At 45.0% G+C, this 11,930-nt stretch overlaps 1 protein-coding gene across 3 annotated transcripts in view; it reads left to right on the top strand.

Annotated features, from left to right (window-relative positions):
- The first annotated feature begins 271 nt into the window (after nt 1-271).
- SUPT20H (SPT20 homolog, SAGA complex component) overlaps nt 272-11,930 on the top strand; it is a 148,324-nt gene continuing 136,665 nt past the window's right edge. For 2 of the 3 annotated variants that reach the window (XM_068267091.1, XM_068267089.1), the window contains exon 1: nt 272-368. The gene's annotated coding sequence lies outside the window, so the exon portion shown is untranslated. The remainder of the gene's footprint in view (nt 369-11,930) is intronic. The other variant, XM_068267090.1, reaches the window with a different exon arrangement.

The raw sequence follows: 11,930 nt of genomic DNA, 5'->3' as shown, positions 1-11,930 counted from the left end.
CACCCCTAGAATTGGCTGCTACTGTGTGTGAGGCTACAGAAAACCCTGATAACCTCTGCAATGCAGCAGCGCACACTAGGAAGCTTCCGAAGCACCCCTACAAGCAGCATAAAGCCATAATAAAAGCTCCCGGGTTCTAGCTTCTTTCTTTCTATTCACAGTATTTCATGACATTCACCCTCTTTAGCGCTCTGACAGTGGCACTGGCGCTGCTCGCTTCAAACAAAGCTTTGCCGATTTTGAATTTGGCAGCGCAATGCCTGTAGGGAAATGTAGTCTTTGGGATGCATCGTCGCCTGTTCCGCCTCTGCCTGGTAGCCCGGGACAGCGCGGATCAGGAAATCGGGCTGGCTAGTGTCAGGGTGGAGGTAAGCGGGTGTTGGGGGTGATCGGGATAGGGAAGTAGTGAACGCAATGCAAACCCCTATGATGGCATTTCACGTATTATGTCTGTACCGGATGTCTCCAGCTGCTGCACTCCATTCACTGCTTCCTATTGTGTGTCCACTATGGGGTCCCCATCTCTGCTGCCCCTGCTCTGACCAGTTCCTAGGCAATGGCAGCATCACAGGGCCAGCACTACTAGGCCACAACAATGATGCATCTGGGCTGCCAAGCAAGAGTTCACAGTCTGTCACCAATCAGCTGTGTATGGGATGACAATGTTTTCTTAACTCACTGTAATAAGAAATAAATAAACATGTTGCTGATATAAATAAAGGCCTCCTCATTTCCCAGTGCTGCTTGGTATACATGAAGGTACTGTGCTGCTCCACTGTCATCATGCCATGTCTGAGGCCAGGTAACACATCCAATTTTGATTGACCAGTCACTGACCAATTTTAGAGAATAGAATGAGAGTTTACCTACCCCATCTGCTCATAAAAAAAAACAAAAGTTTGCTTTCTTAAAACAGAAAGAATTTGCAATAATTCAGGTTGGAGTGAGCTTGAGATGTCTCCCAGTGCATCACTGCTGAATATATGCAAATTTACCATTGTACCCTTAGAAGCTAAACACACCTCCAGAACTGCTGGAATGCAATGATGTGTCAGCTTGTTAATTTGTACAGAGCCATAATAATCCAACATGCATACAGACTGTTTCGAATTGTTTGATCCTCATCAGTGCATGGCATGGATTAATTTGCTCATAGTATAGTATATAGTATACTCTGATATAATAAAACTTGTGGTATAGTAAATATCCAAATCCTGGCCAAGCACCATTATAAGTATATGGGAGTAACATCTGGTATGATAAATTTGGATATAATAGAACTGTTATAGTTAACCTGTTGTTTGGCCCCTGCTGTATTCTGTATGTGACTATAGTGTAAGGTGAGCGGGTGCATGCGTCATACATCTGTCAGAAACTCATAAACTGTGGTCAGGTTGGCAGCCACTTGTAGCCTGCTTGCTATCTGCACACTACTGTAAGGCCTGAAACCCACTAGCAGTATGTTACTAAGCAGTTACTATTTGAAAATCCCTTGCTAATATAATGCTATAGGTGTGATCCCACTTGAGCGATGTTATTTTATAAAAATCCCCTATAGCATTGCATTAGCGATAGCTTTTTTCAAATCACTAGTGCTTAGAAAAGGCTGCTAGTGGGTTTGAGACCTTAGCCTGCGTAGATTAAGGTACCAGCTGGTGAGATCTATGCTTCCTGTGTAAGCTGCTGCCTGATCACTGAGTGGAATTGCCTGTCATCCTACAGTATCATCCAAGCTTCACAGAAATGTGGGCAGAGGAGCACACTATAGGTACTGCACCTGCATTAAAGGGAACCTTAAAGAGACTCTGAAGTGTGATTAAAAATCGCTTTTTTCCTTATATTCAACGGGCATGTTTGCTCCTGCTAAAACGCTGTTATCCCGCGGCGGAACAGGGGGTCTTTATCCCCCAAATCCCCTCCGTGATGCCCGGGGATCGCTTCCTGTTGAGGCAGAGCTAATGGCTATAGCTCTGCCTCTCAGCGCTGATCACCGCCTCTCCCCGCCCCTCTCAGTCTTCCTTCACTGAGAGGGGCGGGGAGAGGAGGAGATCCACCGGCTGATAGACGCGCATGGAGGCAGAGCTACAGCCGAAAGCTCTGCCTCCATGAGCAGCAAAATCCAAGAAAGTTGTGTATTTTGCAGGGGGGGATTTGGGGGTAAAGACCCCTTGTTCTGCCGCAGGATAGCGGCGTTTTAGCAGAGGCAAACATGGCCCTGTTGAATATAAGGAAAAAGGCGATTTTTAATCACATTTCAGATTGATAAGGATGCTTCCTTTTAATCAATACCAGTTGCCTGGCAGACTTACTGAGCTCTTTGGCTGAATCCCACACCTGAAACAAGCATGCAGTTAATCCAGTCTGACTTTAGTCAGAGCGCCTGACCTGCATGCTTGTTGAGGGTTTGTAGCTAAAAGTATTAGAGACACGGGATCAGCAGGAGAGTCAGGCAACTGGTATTATTTTAAACGGAAAAATCCATATCCTTCTCAGTTTAGGTTCCCTTTAAAGGGATCCTAAAGCCTAGAAAAAAATCAGTTTTACTCACCTGTGGCTTCTACCAGCTTTCTTTTGCCCTCGCAGTCACGATCGGATCCTCCTGTCCCCCGCCGCCAGCTACTCTCGTTTTCGGCCGACAGGCTGCCTGCGCAGGCCTGGCCACGTGTCTCCTTCTACGTGTTTCCATCTGCAGTAGCGCCCTGCATAGGACGCTATTGCGGACGGGAACGTGTAGAAGGCTACACATGGCCAGGCCTGTCGGCGAAGTGAAAGTAGCTGGCGGCAGGGGACAGGAGGATCCAATCGTGACTGCAAGGGCACGGGGGACAGCTGCATGGGGCTGGTAGAAGCCCCAAGTGAGTAAAACTGATTTTTTTTTCTAGGCTTAAGTGTCTCTTAAGTTGGTAGATAGGTGGTGAGACCTATGTTTCCTGTGCAAGCTGTTGTGTTATTTTTGCACCTAAATAACTGCATTCTGAGCACTGTGTATTTTGACCGAGCTTAGACGCCGACTGTGCTGGCTTTCTGAATTCCCAATTATTGACTGAAATAAGATGCAGTACTATAGTATACTCGGCTCTTCATGTTCAGTAAGCTACCACCTATTCAGTGAGGAGACCTTGGGCAAGTCTCCTTAATACTGCTACTGTCTATAGCATGTGCCCTAGTGGCTGCAGCTCTTGCCCTTTGAGTCCGCCAGGAGAAAAGCACAATATAATTGTTCTGTGTCTTGTCTTACGTACTTGAGTATGACAACTTCTGATATAGTAAACTTCTTTGCCCAGTCCCTTTGAGGTTACTATAAAGGGATTCTACTGTAGTCAAAATCTATTGGTATTCTACATAGAGGTGGTAAAATTGGACAATCAAAATTGGAAGCGCGTACCAGGCTTAATAAGGCTCAGCTTACACAAATGTTAATCGCGAACGACTTGAAAAGCGCTTACGGTGCTTGTATGCATTTTATGTGGCACTTATGCAAATATTTTTCACCTTCTCGCAGTTGCTGAAGTGGCAGTATATACTTAAAGACACACTGTACCGCTGCAGAGTCCCATTGCAGTGTCCGCTGCATGCCGGAATAGGTACATGGCATTTTGTGGGATGACTGTCAATGCATCCACTTTTGAAATAAATCTGCCTTGTGGAAACTAAACAGCGCTAGTTTAGTTGAGGTGAACCAGTGGAATACCTCACATTGGGCTTGATTCACAAAACTGTGCTAACTGTTAGCATGCTGTGAAAAGTGCTTCGCATGAAATTTCGTGTGATAACGGTTATTGCGCAAAAATTCACGTTCACACGTTAACGTAAATCACTCTAGCGTTCGTGCGACAAATTTGCGTTAACGTGAATTTTTTCGCGCAAAAAACGTTTTCGCGCTAAAACATGCGAAAAGCCGTGCTAACAGTTGGCACTGCTTTGTGAATCAAGCCCATTGATTAGTTCTCCAATCACAGCACCTTCCACAACCTTGAAGCATTTTAATTGGCCGAATAGTGCGGGTGTAGTTATTATTACTAGTGTTGGTGTTTCAGTCCAGGTTTCTTTATTCCAAAACCCGGATTATGCCAAATACCGCAATCCAGCACCAAAGTTAGTGAAGAGGGTTATGGGGATGCAGCCGAACACCAATACTAATTATTACAACCTAACCAAAACCTAAAAGTTGTAGAGGGTGCTGTTAACCAATCACGTTAGTGGAATTTCCCTACGAGGTTTCCTGTAGACAGTCCTGAACACATTGAAGATGGACGTGTGTAAATGGGCCCTTGTCCTGCATGTGAGGCGGTCTGCTGCCATTCACTCTGAGAAAATGGTCTAGCAACAGGCCAAGTGTGAACACAGCAAAGACGCGTTCTTTGCATGGTGTGTTTATTCAGTAGGCAAATTGAATGTATACTTCCTGACCAGTGTTTTGGTGTTAGTACAAGGTTTTATGTAATGTAACACTGCATATTCATTTTTGAATCTTTCTGAATGCATTTCGTCTGACTAGTGTGTGCTATTTGTCCAACATTAAAAGCATTAAAGTAAACCTGTGACTTTTGTCGGGAGAGGAAAATCTCTGGATCCTAAAGAGGCTTCCCCTGTCCTTGTCAGGCCGTTCCATCGCTATTGCCCCCACAGTGTGACTTCCCTGTGCATGCGCACTAGCACTGTCTCGCTCTGGCGGGAATAGCTGAGCCCAATCGGGTTCGTACTACTGCGCCGATTTGTTATTGGCCGCTTTTGTCCATTTTTCATCTACCAGGTGTATGGAGCTTTAAGGTGACGATACATCTATAGATTTTGTGGGCGATTGACCATCCGATTCACTAATTATTATCGAAAATTGGGGCCGTGCTTGATTGATGATGCGACCAATATTGGGTGAGAAAATCCTTGCCCTACATACTTGATCAAGTGGGCGGCACTAATGTTGTGCAATAATCGTGAACGACAAACGTGGCAGAAGCCTCCTGGTCGCTGTCCCCCGTAATGTACATGTACCCCCCCAGTGCCTTGCACAATTATACTCGTCGCTGTCCGCTGTTGTGTCCACTCTCCTCTCCCACGTGGCTGCCAGCGTTACAGCACATGGAGCGTGTGTTGCCCAACATGCAATGCTACAGCAATCACGTGGGTCATGAATCCGGAAGAGGAGTGCGGAGACAGCGACAGGTAAAGTATAATTCCGGGGGGAGGGGAGCAGTGGCCAGAGGCAGCGTCACAAGACCGATTTCCGAAATATTTCATGCTGAAATCGGTTAGGAATTGGCCTGCGGTTTATGGCAGCCAACAGATCTCTTTCTGATCAGAAAGAGAACTGATTGTTGGTTGATTGGCCACAAAAATTGCTAGATGTATGGGTAGCTTAATTATTATCACAGAAGTGAGAGATTTCTATGTGGCCAAGTTGAAACCCAATAGCCTGTTGTAATATGTAATTGTGTTAATTAGATCTTGTAATTGCTGTGTGATAAGTACTGCTGAGAAGTCCTCTGGTAGGCTCTTTGACCCCGAGTTGCAACATTGGCATTGTCTTTCGTGGTAAATTTATTGGATTTGAATTTATTTGAAATGAAGATAGCTGTCAGAATCCATCAAAGTCATCCAGTTTACTGGAACAATTGACCTGAGTATGGGTCTATTTCCAGCGGCATTGCAATAGAGGATGCAGTGGCTGCGACTGCATTGAGGCCCTTGGACCAGAGGGGCCCGCTTGGGGCCCTTCTTCATCCCTCTTTTTAGCTTTTCATTGGTGCTATGCTGGTTTATGAACACTCTGTATAAATGCATTGCATACTGGTAATACTTAGGCCCCCGTTCAGACTGCAGAACGTGGACCGCAACGCGTACGAACGCACGCCATCCGCGTTCGTATGCGTTGCGTGGCTGATCCCATCACTGAAAAATGAATGGGACAGCCACGCGTTTTTACAAAAAATGCGTGCAGCATGCGTTCCCGGACCGCACAGGTCCGGAACGCATGCAGTGTGAACATCAGACATTGCACTGCATGCAATGTCTGATGTCGTGCGTGTCGGCCACCTGCACGCGTTTCCAAAACGCGGCTGGAAACGCGTGCAGTGTGAACGGGGCCTTAACAAACTGTTTCCTTACTCCTATTACATCTCTGCAATAAAAAATGCTGCATGCTGCAGTTTTCCACAGCATGCCCCTGAATCCCCATAGCTGTACATGGCACAGCAAAGGGATACGGATGTGAATGCGCATCAGCACTGGTGTTACACCCGTTTCCAAATCGCACATTGCAGCCGAGTGGCAATTTGCCCAATGTGCTTCTGATGTTCTCCGATCTCCTTCTGATTCCTGAGGTTACTAGATGAAATTCTGCTTTGAATTATTTGTAAAGTGCATGAACAGATGTCCAGACCAGATGTTTTGATGTCACTGGTGGGATGCTTGCATGGGGTGTATGAATAAGGTCCAGTTCACAATGACAGGCAAAACGGTCCATACCCGAACGGATCCTAACAGATATGAATAGATCCAATTAACCAATGCATCTGCTAACATTGCTCTGTTAGAATGGATCCGTTTGGCATGTTCCGCCAAACAGACCACAAGTTTGGGGAGGCTGTGATAATTCTGGAGCGAGGAACATGATGCCTTGATCCAGGGCTAAGGGAACAGATCAAAAATTGATGCCAAATAAAAACTGATCCGTTTTTACCTGAACCTGCTAGGTGGAATACATCTTCTGCACTCCTCGGGAAGCCCGTGAAAGTACTTGCATCCCTGAGTACTTTTGAAGATGAGTGCATCCATACTGTGCGTGTGCAGGCCCGGATACGCCTGTCTTTGGAAGCACACGGGGCCAGAGTGCTCTCGAATGCTGCCCGAGACATACCGAACACACGGCCATCGCAGAACTTTGACAGGGAATGGTACTAGAACAGCGGGAGGGACCGAGGACCAATAAGGCTCTGCGGGATCCAGATCCGTCCCTCTACATAGGTAAGTATCTAACCTGAAGTGAGTTTCCTCACTTCAGGTGTGCTTTAAAAATGGAATAGTGCTTTGTATTAGTACTTTACAGTTAGGACAATAAAAGCTCCACAGTTTTCTATGAGGCCAGTTCAAACTACAAGTTACTGTGGCTTTTCTAAAAATGTTTCTGGTGGTACAGACCACTAAAGGCAAGCGCGCGTCCACACACCCTCTCTCTCTCTTTCTGTTGCCTGATGGGATTGGGACTTGGTCCCTTGGGTGACAGTTCGGGGCAGAATTCTGTACCGACACATTACTCACCTTTAGGCTAGCTACACAATGAGCTGCTATGGAGGGGTGGCGCATGGTACACGAGTGGGAGAGGTAAGTATGGAGAACAGTGGCTTCTTAGTACAGGGGGTCACAGGTTTCGTTCTGGGAGGTTGTTTGTGCGTTGAGTCATGCATTAAACATGGTGAAATGTGGACAAATGATTTACTTTCAGACATCTCTAGATTTGGACACATAGGCTATTATTCATAGAAGTGCTGTCAGTAAATGAAATCCGTGCGGGGAAACACCGCTGTCGGTATTTCAGCCTTCTGGGTGGTCATTCATAAAAATGTTTCTAGTTGCGATAGGAGTGCGGAGATATCCCGCTGTAGGCTAGCGTTAGGCTGTCGGTAGGCATGCGGAAACAGGAGAAGCTGGCTGAGTCCCTCCATGCGGTGTTCTCTCTGCTGCTGCTTGGCAGGTCTGTCCCATTCACTTACATATACTCCGCATGCCTATCGCTACATCCAGGGGAGCGGTAATCCCCGTGCACATACCGCCTGCGTTAGTTTTTATGAATTGATATTTTGTTACAATTACGCATGGAATCACCGCCGAATGTAGTGATTTATCGCTCTGCTCGGAAAAGTCCGCTTCGCATCCGGAAACAGCCTTTATGAATACACATTTTGCTTGGTGGTCGGTAAAGTCGGCTGTTTTTAGCATTTCCGCATGCGGGAACGCTTTATGAATGATAGCCATAGTATAAACGTTTTTTTTTTGTTGTTGTTGTTTTTACAACAGTTTATACAACACTGTAAAATGTAACAACAAAAATACATAATAACAGAAATTTGTACTTGAAGTCCACATTGTATGTATGAAACATTGTTACTCGAGTCATCTGTCAGTAGGGGGCTGTCTGTTCAAGTCTGGGTCAAACTAGCCAGCGAACAGCAAGTCTTCTAAAAGCTTGGAGGACCATATTCTTGGCTGGCGATCGACTGCATTGAGCCGCCAGGCTGATTGCTGGCCCAGGCGTTAGGGAGCATGGGGAGGGCTGCTTCAATGATGCGGTCTTATGCTAGGTACACACGATGCGTTTTTTGGTAGATTTTCCGTCCGATTGATTTTCCGCTCGATTCTCTTATCTTTTCTTATCAATGTCCATTTACTTCTATGAGAAATCGACCAGAAAAATGGTCGGAAATAATATTGAACATGACGAAAATTATCTATCCAACCATCTAACACAAAAATGTATGGTGTCTACCTAGCATTATGGGCTGCCTCAGCCTCCTTTCATCTAGCGTTTGTACCTATTGACCTATTTACATGACTTGGTTTACATATAATCTGTTCACCAGGTGTTGCTGTTTATGGCTATTCAGGCCAATTAGCATAAAAAAACCCTTTGCTAAATACTGTAGGTTGTTGCCCCTCCCGCAGACCATGGCCTCAATTCACAAAGCTTAACTCCTGTCTTTAATAACTCTTCTGAGCTGTTTTACAGTTATCACAGTGGTGATATAATTGTGATAACTGTAAAACAGCTCAGAAGAGTTATTAAAGAGAACCTGTACTGAGTAAAAATATTTAAAATAAATGCATGAGGTAACTTCAAATAAACATTGCATAGTTACCTTGCCATCAGTTCCTCTCAGAAGCTCACCATTTTCTTCTGACAATAATCCCTTTCAGTTCTGACAATATTTTGTCAGATCTGAAATATATCAGTTACTGTCAGTAAAATATCAGTTGCTGTCAGTTATAGCTGAGAGGAAAACTGATGTACCAGGTAATGTCCATGTTTCCCTATGGCTCAAGTGAGCGATGTTACAGTTTAACTGTGTGCTAACCAGAAAGCTGTTATGGGTAATGGCAATTTTCAAAATGGAGGACGGAAAATTCCCTTGATCACAGTGAACAAATAGGACGCGGGACAGGAGAAAGACACTGAGGAGTAGACTACATGGAAGGTAAGTATGACTTGTGTATGCTTATGTTGACTTTTAATTTTCAGTTCAGGTTTTCAAGACAGGAGTTAAGCTTAGTGAATTGAGGCCCATGTCATTTGTCCAATAAATAGACCCCAAGGCTGCCTTCACCAACTTCACACAGAAACTGAGCCAGAGAAGGTCTTATGAGTTCTGGGCTGGTGAGTACATTTGTAAAAGGCTTCCTAATGCTGGGTACACACGATGCGTTTCCGCATCGAATGCGCCGCTCGATTTGATTATTTCCGAGCATTTCCGAGCGCATTAAGATTATTTTTAGGTCGAATGCCATGTAAAGTATGGCAAATCGACCTAACGATCCATCGAAACGCGAATCGGACATGTCGGAAATAATCAAATCGACGCGAATTGAGCGGCGCATCGAACGTGGAAACGCATCGTGTGTACCCAGCATAAGGTAAGTTACATGCACATGCTGGAAGTTCACCTGTGATCAGTGTACAAATGTGGTGCTCAACTGTCCCCTGATCTGCTTATTCTAGAGAGGGGGGGAGGAAGAGGAGAGGTCCCTCTGCCGTATCCAGCAGGAACTACATTAGTGGTCAGCCAGGTATTGCTGAAGGAGGAACACAGTGATTCAATTTCTAAAAAGGATAGCTATGGCAATCCCTCTATTCTCACATCAGGGGCTCAGTACCTGAAGCATGCCAAAGAGAACCCCCCCCCATCTTCCCCAGTACATTCAAAACACCATGAGCTTTGTATTGTAAGAGCTGCCCATACATTACTTGACTCGGTGGCCGATCGACCAACCGATTAAATAATTACATGAATCGGATGAAAATCGGTGCCAGCAAGAGCATGCCCTCCCTGCAGATCGATCGCATGTATCGCTCGGACATGCTGCTAAATTATTATTATTATTATTATTTAGTATTTATATAGCGCCGACATATTACGCAGCGCTGTACAGTGTCTATATATATAGCTTGTCACTAACTGTCCCTCAAAGGAGATCACAGTCTAATCCCTACCATTGCCATATGTCTATATTATTTAGTGTAAGTACTGTAGTCTAGGGCCAATTTTAGGGGAAGCCAATTCACTTATCTGTATGTTTTTGGAATGTGGGAGGAAACCCACGCAGACACGGAGAGAACATACAAACTCTTTGCAGATAGTGCCCTGGCTGGGATTCGAACCAGGGACCCAGCGCTGCAAGGCGAGAGAGCTAACCACTACGCCACCGTGCTGCCCATAAATCTCGGTCCAACATGCTCGATCGTGTGCGCAGCTGTAACAGCCTGCGATATTGGGAGGAGTGACTAAACTCCCAGCACCGCCCCCTCTAGTGTAATTCCAGAGATGTCCAGATCATTTGCATTTCACGTGTTCATATATAGTCATAATGTTTGTATACCGCTTTTCTCCTGATTATATACATTTACCCACATTTAGGAATTGCCTAGTTATGTACATAGATTTGGGGGCTCCCAGAGTGATGATTCAGGAATAATGGTTGTATCTGTCAGCTGATACGTTTATGATACCAGCTGTGTGTGTCATGTTTACAAACTGCTGGCTTCAACTGTGGGGAATACCATTGAAAGCATCCCAAGGAAACCAACACAGCCAATTGCAGAGGATGGGAATTACTTGTACAGACACAAGAAACTTGAAATGATCATGAAATATCGTTCTGTCAAAAAAAGTTTATATTTTATCTTATATATTACACATTGAGAGATCTAGAGATGGGAATATGGGGAGGGGGTCATTGATTTTGAGAATGTTGCTAGCTTGGTTGTGCTGGTTTTCTGCATATAATAGTTTGTGGGCGACGTTAAATCAAGATGTGTGGACGTACGTGCCTTTTTAAATGAAAAAAAAAATGAAACTACAGGATATCTATGGAGGCTAGACTTTTGTATTCTTCTATAATCCACTTTGTTTACATATAATCAGGACAGCAGGTGTTGCTGTTTATGGCTGTTCAGGACAATATGCATAAACAACTTTCAAGAGGCTACTGGACTGAGTCACAGGTTGTTGCTCCTCCCCCAGACCAAGTCTTTTGTCCAAAAGGTCATTGTTTTTTTAGAAATAATCCCCAAGGCTGCCTTCTCCAGCTCACACAGAAACTGGGCATAGCAGCCACCACTGTTACCCTGCAAGAGAAGTACTCTGACTGTAAGTAGAAAGCTTTAATGTTTGCACTAAAGCTATATGCATGTGCTGGAAGTGTGACACTTTTATCTGTGAGACGTATTCAGATGTGGTTGCTCAGGTCTTTGCTGAATGGCATTCTGTCCTATGGAGAGGTGAGGAGCAATGTATAGGCATTCTAGATCAACCACTGGATGTGGAACATCACATATGGTTTTTAGGTAAAGGAAACACATTGCACAGCCATGTTCATGTGTTATGGACCTCCTAATATTGAAGGACGTACAACTTTGATACAAAATGTACTTGTAAGATCTGCGGTGCATTTGTATGGCGTTCCCTGTGAATTGGCCTGTCCATTACAGTTTACAGGGGAGTAACTAGAGGGGAGCAGTCCCTGTGATTGGAGGGGGTCCAGAGCTGTGGGTGGCCCCACGTTTCCTCTGATACAGGGCACTATACTTTACATCAGGTGTTTTTTCTGGCTACACTTCATGGGCATGACTATTATGATGGCCACACCTGTTTTATGACCCTTGTGAGATGGGCCTCAGGGCTGTAAAGGGCTCAAAGGGGAGGCAAGGGAAGTGGTGTGAA

This window comes from Hyperolius riggenbachi, chromosome 2 (genome assembly GCF_040937935.1).
Source record: "Hyperolius riggenbachi isolate aHypRig1 chromosome 2, aHypRig1.pri, whole genome shotgun sequence".
NCBI classification, from domain to species: domain Eukaryota; kingdom Metazoa; phylum Chordata; class Amphibia; order Anura; family Hyperoliidae; genus Hyperolius; species Hyperolius riggenbachi.
The sequence above is the reverse complement of the archived record's forward strand: the minus strand, read 5'-3'. Positions and strand labels throughout refer to the sequence as shown.